We start from the raw sequence: 12,383 nt of genomic DNA, 5'->3' as shown, positions 1-12,383 counted from the left end.
CCATAATTTATCATCAGTTTATAACGTCAGATAATTTTTATGTTTTTAAAAGTCAAAGTAAAATAAAATAAAGTTTTCATACCGATTATTTTAAACTTAAATTATCAAAAATATCTTCGACTGTATATATTAAATAATTCTGTAACTATTTATATTTTCTGTAAACACGGAATAAACAAATTTATTTTTGATATGAGCTTGTAGCAAATATGCATAAAATAAAATACAACAAAGTTCTTTCTGGTTGTATACGTTTAACGTGAAATGTTAAATACGCTCCATCACAAAGCATAGATGTGTTTCAAATATTCTCGGAATTCCAATTATTTGTACAATAATAATTACTGATAAGTATGAATTTTTTTCATATGGAATGCTGTTATTTCAAACATCCCTATTGAAGTATCATTTTAATTAAAAATTTCATGTGATTAATTCTGAAATGATAATTGATATTTCCCAGTACAAATGCAACTTCAAACGCATTTCAATTTCTGATTTATTTGTATCTTATATTCTTTAAAATATTTTTCACATTTTTATTGTTTTTTTATATATTTTTATTTTTTTTTCATAATATGAAAATAAATTTTATTGTACTTGCTTTTATACGTTATCATTTCTTTTTCATTCCTAAGTCTATAATTATAAAATACATTTCAGATTGTATATTTTTCTTCAACAATATTTAGCTTCAGCTATAAATAATTTTGATTTTTATTCGTTTCTCTTTTAAAGATCGATCTTTAATTTCAAGCGGCAACTCGTGTGGAAAAAATAAATGGATACATTATACTCGGCTGACGGAAGAGATAGCATCGTGTCGTCCGACCTACCGTAATGGCAAACGTCTACGCCCACGTACATCGAACACATATTTCGTGACATTGATAGCAATGAGCTAAAAATTCGAAAGAAATCGCGAGAAAAGTCAGAGCGGATGAAGCTGCTCTTTGAAGGTAAGAAATGTGCCGCGAAACTGACGCCAACTCGGTCTGATTTTGATTGCCTTCTTCTACTAGTGCAATATATCCGCTTGCTCGCTGTCAGAAGAAATGCGATACGAAAAGTTTGCTGCTAGGTCAAATATTTTTGTCAAACAGACCGCACTCGCTGGCGTATATATTTCTCAGACTAATCTCGATAACTATACAAGATTTATGTGTGTAAAACATGTATATATTTTCATTCACTTTATGACTCCGTTCACCTGTACACTTAATTTGCATATAAAATTTAAAATATGTGCCGCCAGTTTCCACTAACAAATTCCTCTGCAAGTGTACATTATATGAAAAATACGTGACAACCGATAACGGCAGAGTAAAAATAACTCGGTCGGCGCAGGTTTGAAACTTATTAGGGCGTAAGTCATCGCCCTATGTCTCGGTTAAAATAAAAACTTTTCCCATATTATGCAACAACTATGTGATTATATGTAGGGAAAATTAAAAAGCAAAGGGACATCAAACCTTTTTATATATATATACATATATTAAAATTTAAATAGCTAAAATAAAATGATTCATTATGTTAAATTAATTCTTTAAACTAAACAATGTGTGGTAAAATATTTTGGCTATCTAATATCTTTGTAAGAATTTAAAGTGTTGAATAATTACGATTCTTCATTAAATTACCGCGAAAAAAAGATTAATTTTATGTCAAACAAGAATTTTGATATCTTTTCTCTCTCCGAGTATTATTTCCGAACACCCGATATTCCAGCTATGCAGATATTACAGAATCAGGCGAGAGAAACGATAAAACGATATATCGTATCGACGTAACGATACTTCTTCCATCACCGGTAAGAAACAGTATTTCTCCAGGGAAGCGAAATTGAATCCGGCGTTAACCTCAATGGAAGACTTCGAACTTCTTTGAGGCAACGGTTCGTTGAAAATAATACAGAAGAGCTTGCAGGTATTCAAATAGTCGCTGATAAGTCTTGGATATGTAATTCCATTGCATACAAGATGCTCTGAGATGTTTTCGAGGCTCTTCAAAGAGCCGAAGCCAATGAGAGGCGTTCTATTATTCCTTACGAGCTACCTTATTTCAACGTAATACAAATGTTTCAATTTCCACACAATTGCAGATTTACGGCAGAAATGGCGTGAATCTATAATATAATTTACTCTCGAATAAGCTTCGAATATGGAATTTTACTTTAAAATGGTTCTTATAAATTTTAGACACCCCGTGTTCTTGCTTTTAAATATAGATTTAACGGATACTGTAACATTATATGAATAAATAAAATGTATGTATATTGTAATAAAATATATTGAAGTAGAGAAACTTGTAATTTAATATATTTTAAGAATATCGTGACTTCCATTATCCAATATTTCGTAAAAACATAAATATTAAATTTCCCAATATTTTAACACAAATATTTCTTTACAAAACTATAACGCTATTGAAAAAAATTGAAAATACTAGCGTATTTCTTTAAAATACAAAATATCAAAAATATATATTGTTTTTATTTCAAGCCATTTCACTCTCCTCTCCCCTTCTTTCGCTCTAACTTTATCTTTAGAAAGAATTCAGCAACTTTAGCGGTGAAACTTGAAAGAATTTCTGCGTGCGACTCTACTAGATTCCGATTATCTTAGGGAAAAAAACACAATGGAACATCAATAAAGTGCTTCGTGGTTTATCGATATTTCTCATCAAGCCGAGTTAATCAGAAAACCAATTGAAATTTGATCAATCAATCGAAATTGCTGCATTGCGCAATAATTCCATCACATAATGTGATCACACACGTAATCATACATCGATCTTGCGATCTTTCTGACACAATAAACGCAAAAGAAATTGAATATTCTTAACACGCTCGATGCTGTCATTGGCGTCTGTCGTTATTGCACTAAATATCCAATTAACCCTGCAATACGCTTGTGAACTTAGCGCGTCGCACCATGAAAGTAACTTCGTAAGAGAGTTATGATTGTCTCATTTAAAAACTTAATTGAGCTTTATAATTCCATTCTACGTTTATACTTCAATAATTGCCTCTCAAAAAAAAAAAAAAAAAAATAAAAAGTTAATTTGTTGCCAAAGTTTTTAAAAGTTTAATTTTGTAAGATCTTTGTATTTTTTATCCTAAAATTTTTAGACGCCAAAATAGTAAAACTGCTATTCTTTATTTGACTTGATTTATTAAGCTAATCTCATGAAAATTAAGTCATTCTTATAAAATCTTATTTAAAATCTCAGATAAAGCATGGATTAATTTTAACTGCTTATAAAAATGATTCTATTTAACATTTTTAGTCGCAAAAATGTGACAATACTTCCGCGGCAGTTTCTATATTATACAATACTTTTTCAGGCGCGTAAAGCGGCTCAATCTTCGATTTCCCGGTGCCAGCCGACGACAATCCACAGTCAATTCGTCGTCGTCGTCGTCTATGGGACACACGTGCGCACAATAAACCTGAAATTACGGTACGGCAGCGGCTATCGTTTCGCATCCTTCTCCGCCTATCGAATTCTGTCTCGTGGCTGGCTGGAATTCGCCAACTTTAACGAGGCAACTTCGAAAGTGCTACAAGCGCGAGTCGAGGCTCTCTATTGGATTTCAGTTATCGAGCGTTTCATGCGGCTTCCTACCCGGCTTTTACGAGTAAAATGTAACCTCAGATCGCGCGTTTCACCGCCGTCGGAAACGCGTGTGCGTTCGCAACACTCTCTCCGGGGACGCGTGCAACGCTGGCTATAAAGAGCTCACCCCCTTCTAGAAACTCAATTTCTCAATTTAAAGCGGATTTATATCATTCGCCCGTGCGGTCGTTTACCCGAAATGCGACGCGATTGGAAAAATTTGCCATGCATCTATGTTTGTCTGCACTTAAAAAGCGAATGGATGTCAGTCTTCGAAATTTATTTTCAGCAGAAATTGCATTTCCAGAAAAGAATAAACTAAATTTATAAAATGAAGAATAAATAAGTTAAACTTATAAAGTGAGCCGTGGCCAATCTTCTATTTCGTATATCTTGCAACTGATTAGTGTGAAAGCGTGTTCAAACAAGTCAAGTGATTGCAAGATAAACGAGATACGAGACTTTTCTTTGATTATCCTGCACAGATACGCGTTTGATCAAGTTAAAATTTGTATGTAAGACGAATTGTTTATTTCATCATCGTGACGTCACAATTATAACGATGTTTCATTACCACCTCAAATTAATTCCCTCCTGCTTTGCAATCATGCAAAGTGGAGAAGTGGAGAATAGCGGGAAACAAAAGATATTATTCTTGCTTTTTATTGGGGCAAAACAAAGCGACGTGGAGTGCTTTTATCGGATAACGTTTTTGCGGACGTAAAGTGCTATTATTAATTAGAGGAGGCTCAAGAAAGACCAAGCATAGAACCGTCAGTTCTTTTATATCGTCGACCTATTCTTGACTCCTGAGGGAAATTAATCGACGAGGCGGAGGAGTTCAAGAAAGTCGACTTTTAACGACTGTCTTCGTTAATATCACCTCGAAGAGCGCGCTCTTAAGCGAACTTTAATCCGTCGTCTATACCGCTACGCCGCGCCCGACGTCGCAATCGTGCCTTATGAACTACGAGACAAGATAAAGATGACTCCCGGGACTCGCTCGTCGTCACGAGGGGAAAAAAAAAAAAACTTTCGTGTTCGTTATCGGCGCGAGGAATCAGATTTAAATTATATCTCGCGCCCAACGTACTCCTCCGCTAATGCCCCCGGAAATCGCGAAGAAAGCGAAGCCGCGCCGCTCCGACGCGCAATTTACAGGGCTCTTCGTTCTCGTTATTTCCAGAAAGATCGTTTATGCAAGAAAATATTTCTCTTTCAAATAAAAACGCGCGCACCCTCCGTATATCGAAATTCGATATGTGTACACAAGGTATCTGCAGCCCTGTATTTTTCTGATTTTCATCCTTTAAAGATATTTTGAAACATTTCCGGAGCGAGGCAGAGTTTTTCGATTTGACATGAGAGAAAAACAAATAAGCCGTGTATTACTTTAAGAGAGATCCTTTTTGTCCTTAATAAAATAATACGACTGAGCACCGATAATACGTCGCAATATTTACGCAACATTTTCTGAAAGTTACATAGTGTTCGATTGAAAATTCAGTGCGCACTATTGTGTGCTAAGAATCGTGTGCAATGGTTACTCAATAATGCACATGTGCATGTGTCCTTATCGGAAATGCAATGATGCGCTTAGGTAATGATGAACTATCGCCGAGCTATCACTGTGGTTCAATAATTAACATACAAATAATCGATGTTTATGTAACAAATGAGATTCACGTACGACGAAGCGTAGAAGAAAGCGAACCAACACAAGTTGTGTACAGATGTGACGTAAGAAGAAAATTAATTTGGATAAACGTTTAGATAATATTATAAAAAGAATTTTTTTAATTAGGCTCAGTTTTTCAATTAAAACTTTAAAATGGTGATACACGCTTATTTATTGAGCCTTAGCTTGTTCTAGGTGCTATTTATTAATATATTTTACATGTGTTTGTCGTATATCTTACATCTAATTGTCGAACGTTTCGGCACCTTTTTTGGGCCTTCTTCAGCGAATCTAATTTTTGTTGCGTCTCTTAGTCAAAATTTAAACTGGTTGTTTTTTTTTTGGTGTAGGTCTCTTTTGTCCATTTTTACGAACTTAATTAAGTTGCCATGTCTGACACAAGAGGAAAAAGCAAGGGGTGGACAAAAAGTTCGTAAAAATGGACAAAAGAGACCTACACCAAAAAAAAAACAACCAGTTTAAATTTTGACTAAGAGACGCAACAAAAATTAGATTCGCTGAAGAAGGCCCAAAAAAAGGTGCCGAAACGTTCGACAATTAGATGTAAGATATACGACAAACACATGTAAAATATATTAATAAATAGCACCTAGAACAAGCTAAGGCTCAATAAATAAGCGTGTATCACCATTTTAAAGTTTAGATAATATGATTGTTAACGTAATGAAGTTTACACAGTTCTATACATATGTAACGAAAGCGATGCAATACAACGCGGACTTATATTTCAGAGATTTCACATTTAGATTCGCAACGAAAATCGAGAATGTAAAAAAAATATCGAAAATTGAAACTGAAGTTAAATCCTTTATCCATCAATGACTTATATTTTCAATAATTCATGTTTTCGATGATCTGCGTGCACGGAGTTTCGACGATAATCTGAAAAGCTCCGATTGACGCATGCTAAAATATGCATGCGCATTCGATTCGAACCCTGTCCGATGCAATACGGATGTCAGACGACGTGATCAAACGACGTAACGTGCATCAAGCTAGTAAAATGCGAAAAAAAAAAACGATTAGCGATGCACGTATCTTACAAGTCGGCCGGTGAAACTCTTATCTCGAATACGAAGTTGTGAGGCAATTTATGAGGACTCGAACGATAACGTGTTTACACCATGTGCGTTCTACCGCCGTCAAGACATAAATAAGCAAGCATCGACGATTTGGCCAAAACGCGAACCATGCTGCCGTTCGGCAATTTTCCGAAGCGTGCACGACCACAATTGAAAGTGAGCTCTCGATCGCTTTCAAACGAATATCGATATGAAAACGCGACTCGTCGTATTTCAACGGCTAATTGTTGAACGCGAGTGCCGTGATATCGCGCTGCGGGTGGCGGCACCCCATTGTGTTCACAAAGGATTGAAATTGTTCACCCGCAGTTAATCTAAAGTTGGAGCAAAATAGTGTCATATTTATCAACATGTTGCACTGAAATATTATAATCTAAGATATTAAAAAAAGTTAACCAATTAAACATTAATCGTAATATAGCCTCAAAGCAGAATCGTTGTTTTAATTAATATATCATTCTCGATTAATATTCTACAATGTTTAAAAATATTAGAAAATTAAATTATACATTATATATGAAATTCTAATGTAATTTCTTAAATTAGATTATCGATGTGTAATCTATTAGAGACAACTAAAAAAGTAATTTTTTTAGTTTTAAACTGGAAAAATAATCTATTTTTAAAAAGATTCAAAATTAGAACGAATTATACAAAAGTGGAAAATAAAACACATTATTTTGACCCGATATATTTAGAAATGATATGAATTGTTCGCTACTGATCTTATCAGTATTAAAATAGTTCTACAGTCCTGGTATCAGTTACCGCATTTTGACACACAATGATCGTAATCGAGTCCATGCAAATCAGCAATGGTCGAGATAACGCTCTTGATAGATTCGGGACAGGGACAGAGCGGCTAGAACGGAGGCCGCGCTGTTTCGAGGTAAAAAGCGGATGACACGATCGAGATCGCGTGACCGCCGCGCAATGTCGGCATAAATTATTTATGAATTACAGCCCGTCAGCGCGAGAGTGTGGGTGAGTGTTGAGTGACCATATGTGTGTGTGTACGTGCGCGCGCGAGCGCAGGTATATGTCTGCTGCTTTGTACATGCATCCACGTTTACGTTCATGTTTGTGCGGCGACCCGAAGCAGCCACATTCTTGAAGGTAATGTTCGTCATCGTACTCGCAATAATAATCGTCGGAGGCTTCCCTCGGAACGCACGAGAATCGCAAAGCGATTGTAAAGTTCCTCTCCGTTCTCTCACGTTACTCTACGAGCACATGGTTACGCCAGTAGTTCTCTGCGTGTAGCGAATGCACGGAAAACGTTAATTTCGCGCCTTATCCTGTTGCCTTCTTACAGACAACTTCTCGCACGGTATTTTTTCCACGCTGGTGAATCCGCAAAATGAACGAAACCTAATATCTCAAATAACTTTTAATCAGAAAAAGATTAAATCGTAAAAATATGAATAACTAATAACAGCTTGACTTTCGAGTGATTTCTGTTCAACGTTACGTTAAAAAACATTTTCTTTTGGTGTCCAAAAGTTTCTATCGTAAAAAGATCAAAATACGCTAGAGAAAACTATCTGTGTGTATTAAAGTTAAATTGAGCAGATCGATGAATAATCTGTTTGTAAAAATCATGTCGTAAATCAATATATAATTATAACTTATTCGTTTATATCTACATCGCTACTTCTCAAATACTGTGTAACTTTCGATTACATCTACCATCGCCATTTTTAAGCGACTATTCGATAACGCGAAGTACCATAAACTCGATAATTATAGTAGCAGAAGCACACGAGGGAAAGACAGTTACGGTGGACAACGCGATACATTATCACAAATTGTACGTACTCACCGAAGTCAACGACAATTACGTTGAAAACGCACACAGAGTTACAGCATAGCGATTACGGCACGGTCGTATATAACGTTGCTTACAAGCGAATTATAAAATATACTTATTGTTGACCGCGGTAGATAAAGCATCTCTACGAACCGGCCGCGCACGCAACTTTTTCACGCTCGGAAGAACGCGTCACGAGTGTCTCGCAAGGAATGACCGTATAACATTTACTTTGTAATTAAATTAAAAGCTGCGGCTCGAAAAAGATGAAAATCTCTAGCGCATTAATACGTTTGCTTATTTATCTTTCCGCTCTTTATTTAATGCGGAGTTTTTCCGTGTCGCTGCGTTCTGCATAATAACGTTATTGTTCTTCCGCGAAATGTTCAATGCGATTCATCGACGCCGTTTCCTCTCCTCGCCGCAAAAAAGAAAAAAAAGGAGAGATCTTAAAGCGGCTTACGCAACGTTAAAAAAAATTTTACTGCTGACGGAAAATTTTATGGAGCTTGCTGAACCGAGCGTCGGACATTCTCGCAGTTATTGTTCGCGCTTTAATCTCCAGATTTGTGCTTCCGCGGCGCTGCAAAACTGCAGAATTTCTCGCGGGATATAAACGCAATGCGGGATATAAACGCAATGCGGTGAGATATATATATATATATATATATATATATATATATATATATATACACTTGTCGCAGCGCACAATAGCATGTTTTGTCGAACAATGTTTCGACGCGTATTTCAATTTGTTGTGACACGCGCAACAGCGGAGAACGGCTGTTTCGCACCTCCGGCGCTAATTACGACTTAAATTAGACAAGCTTCCTTGACAATAAATGTGTGCATGAGTGTAAAACGTTGCGTGCAACGTTTTTTAAAATTTTGTAAAATTGAAAATGTAAAACACGTCAGATATGAATCACAGTGCGAATGAAATAACTTTGTGACTCGAGATAACTTTTATCGTCAATTATTTCATCAATGAAATTAAATATTGCAGTTTTAAATAGCATATAGCAAGAGAATAATATTAATATAAAATAAAAGACTCAACCTACAAATAAATGTATTAAATGGGAAAAAATTGTATTTTCGATACTGATGAAGAAGAAAGCAATTTTGCGAATTGACTCCGTTCAAAGACAAATTAACTCCTTGTTATTAATAGTTCGTATTACAGGCGCGGACTATTTTTAGCCCGAAGATATATACGCGGTGATTTCTACCAGAACGAAGTCGAACTATTACGCGCAGGCAGAATGGGAAATTGGAGCGAGCAGAATTCGTTCGAATGGGACGACCATACAATCGGTTCTAGATTTTCTCCGGGATGAGGACCTTCGCCGGTCGCGCAAAGAGAAAAGGAAAAGGAAAAAAACAGCAAGGAAGAAAAGTTTCTTATCCCAACGAAAAGCGTCGGACAGGTATTAGAAAAGCACTGGTCGCGATCGTCCGAACTTTACCGTGCCATTTCGGAGATTGGATTCTCATGGCGGATTTCGTCGTATCAATCGACTTTTACGGGCGACGACGAGTTCGTTCTCGATTCGAGACGTGACGCTTGCCAACTCGATATAAATATAACATTGGAAAGATTGTATGTGAAATGCGCGGCCAAATCCCAAGTGCCTGACCCGCAATTTCCAATATTCAATAGAAAAATTTATATACATTTCGGATGTCAAAGAAAATAAAATTTGTCTGGGTGTTCGAAACTGTAAATTGTTCTGTTATTGCATGCCGTTTTATAATGCAACATTTTGCACAACTTCAAAGATAAATTTGTGATTTTATGCTGTGACTCCGCTTTCGAAATATTAAATATAACTGTACCAAACACTATAAAACATGTCATATTTAAATATAATTTTAGCAAGTAAAAATGTAGGCAATCTAAATATTAAAATTGTGGAGCAGACGTTCATGAGATTTAACCGTTAAAATATACATTTTGACATTTAAAATTTATCTCATTTGAGCAAAAAATATCTGTCTCAAATTATTCATTTGGGTCTAAAATTAACAAAAAATGTAGAAAAATAGCATAAAGAAATAGTACTCACATTAATATGGAAGCAGACGCCTATGTGCCTAAAGTGCGCGCGCAACCCCTCTTCCACCTAAAACAAAAAATATATATAGGTAATATATATATAAAGAAAGATGGGATTTGCTGTGATGTATTGAAATCTTTTGTTTTAAACAAAGAAAAATTCTAAAATTCAAGATTTCTCAAGAAAGATATTTAGAAGTAATTAATTTTGCTGTTAATTATTTTATTAATACTTTTGGCATACTAAAATATTTCAAGCTACGTAAATCTCATCCAATAAGTGTGGTATGATATTTTTGCGCAAAATATGATTTTATTACATTGAATTCCAGTAATAAATAAAACATATAATATATTGAAATAATATATTAAAATAATATAAAAAGTTTATTATTGTATCAAATATTAAAATATAGAAAATATAAAGCAATATATAAAATTGTATAGTGTTTTTAGTTCAAGTTGTCGATTTAATATGCATAATCGCGAAAATGAGAGATTTTATCTCTCGGGCAAGCTATTAATATATCGGATAATATAACTCATGCGAGCGAGAGCGAAAAAGCTCCGCCGACGGGAAAAGAGAGGGAGAGAAATTGCGAATAAATAGCAGTTATAAATGCGCGCTATCGTCAAATTATTATGCCACCTTCGCATGACATGACTCGCGCAAAATAACGCCGCGTAATACCGCCGGCGAGATAGCTTGTGTGCGCGTGTGGAGAAAAAATTTTAATAAACTACAGCAAATTCAAGACTGGCAATGTGAAAACGCTTTGTAGTAATAAACTGAGACGTGATGTTAAAGCGATAAGGAAAAACTCTTTGTAATTATGTCTCGCGGATTTGTCTCGGAGAAGAAAATGCTTATTCAACAACTTATTTAAAAGAATCCTACATTAAGGTGCACACACATCAAGTCCTTTTGCACAATGTAAATTGAAATAAAAATTTTTATTTTTTGGTATCTGAATTGATTTGGCTTAATAATAATACTTTTATCGTATAAAACTTTTATCGTACGTATGTATTGCTCCAAATCGAATAGAACGATGACCGATAAAAGTCAAATGGAACGAATTGCAGTTGTAACGTGAACAGCATGATAATAGCTCAGGGTTAAAGTGCAACGAGCGTGCGCGAAAAAAAGCGACCGTAAGGACGGTAATGACAATGCACGCGCGCTATTTCTTTTCCCATAACGCCCACGCGACGACCTGCATTTTGAACGAGGAAACGTAGACGCGCGGTAAATCCCCGGACTTGCACGGAAAATTCAAGTTACATAGAGCCTACAGCGTTGTTCACAAGTTCGATTTTTTCGGAAAAATTCCGTTCGTGAGATTCACTTGCAAGATGAATAGTCTTTATTTTTGAATTTCGACAGATTACACTAAACTTATCACATATTTTCGAAAAATTTACAAAAATATTTAACGTGAATACTTAACTTTTTAACACTGCAGACATCAGAATTTTTCGCTTATCGAACGAGTGCGTTGTCGTCATTTTTTTTACAAAAAAAAGCATATATAAAATAAAAATCTTTGCACTATTTTCACCAAAGTACAAGACTCAATTTCAAATGCCTTCATTAAATTAAAGAACCAGAGATTTAAATTTAATTCTGCATATTTAACATCGCAAGATTAGTAATTCAAAAATGAATGATTCCAACTCCCGAAATTCAACTAATTTCACTTTAAAAAGAAATTACTCGTAATCCTACTCTCGAGTACACATAGAACCCGGATTAATGCGATCCTCTCGTGAAACATGAGCGCGTTCTATTGGACGATGCGATCGCGTCCCTTGTCGCAGGCAGATTCAATTAAACGCAGAGCATTACGGACAAGCCTCTGCGAGAGTATCGAGTCGGAACTAACTTCGATTTTCGGCGACAGTACAATGTCGAGCAAAAGTCCGAGCAACCGTGCGCAATTCATGTTTCCCCACTTTTGATTAGAATAACGTAAGGAACATATATCATGACGATTCTGCTTTAAATGTAATTTTTGCGAAAAAAAAATTTCGCAATAATTTATCAAAATGCGTTCGATTCGATTTATAAGCCTTTTGGGAGAAAGCAAATGTCCTGCTTTTGTATCGATTGAT

General features: G+C 35.5%; 1 protein-coding gene across 3 annotated transcripts in view; it reads right to left on the bottom strand.

Annotated features, from left to right (window-relative positions):
• The window catches only part of beta4GalNAcTA (beta1,4-N-acetylgalactosaminyltransferase A), a 101,570-nt gene that overhangs the window by 53,603 nt on the left and 35,584 nt on the right, over positions 1 to 12,383 (bottom strand). For all 3 annotated transcript variants that reach the window (XM_012363569.2, XM_067359117.1, XM_012363568.2), the window contains one exon: positions 10,279 to 10,335. The gene's annotated coding sequence lies outside the window, so the exon portion shown is untranslated. The remainder of the gene's footprint in view (positions 1 to 10,278; positions 10,336 to 12,383) is intronic.

Source organism: Linepithema humile, chromosome 7 (assembly GCF_040581485.1).
Source record: "Linepithema humile isolate Giens D197 chromosome 7, Lhum_UNIL_v1.0, whole genome shotgun sequence".
In the NCBI taxonomy this organism is placed as follows: domain Eukaryota; kingdom Metazoa; phylum Arthropoda; class Insecta; order Hymenoptera; family Formicidae; genus Linepithema; species Linepithema humile.
This window is presented reverse-complemented; position numbering and strand designations above follow the sequence as displayed.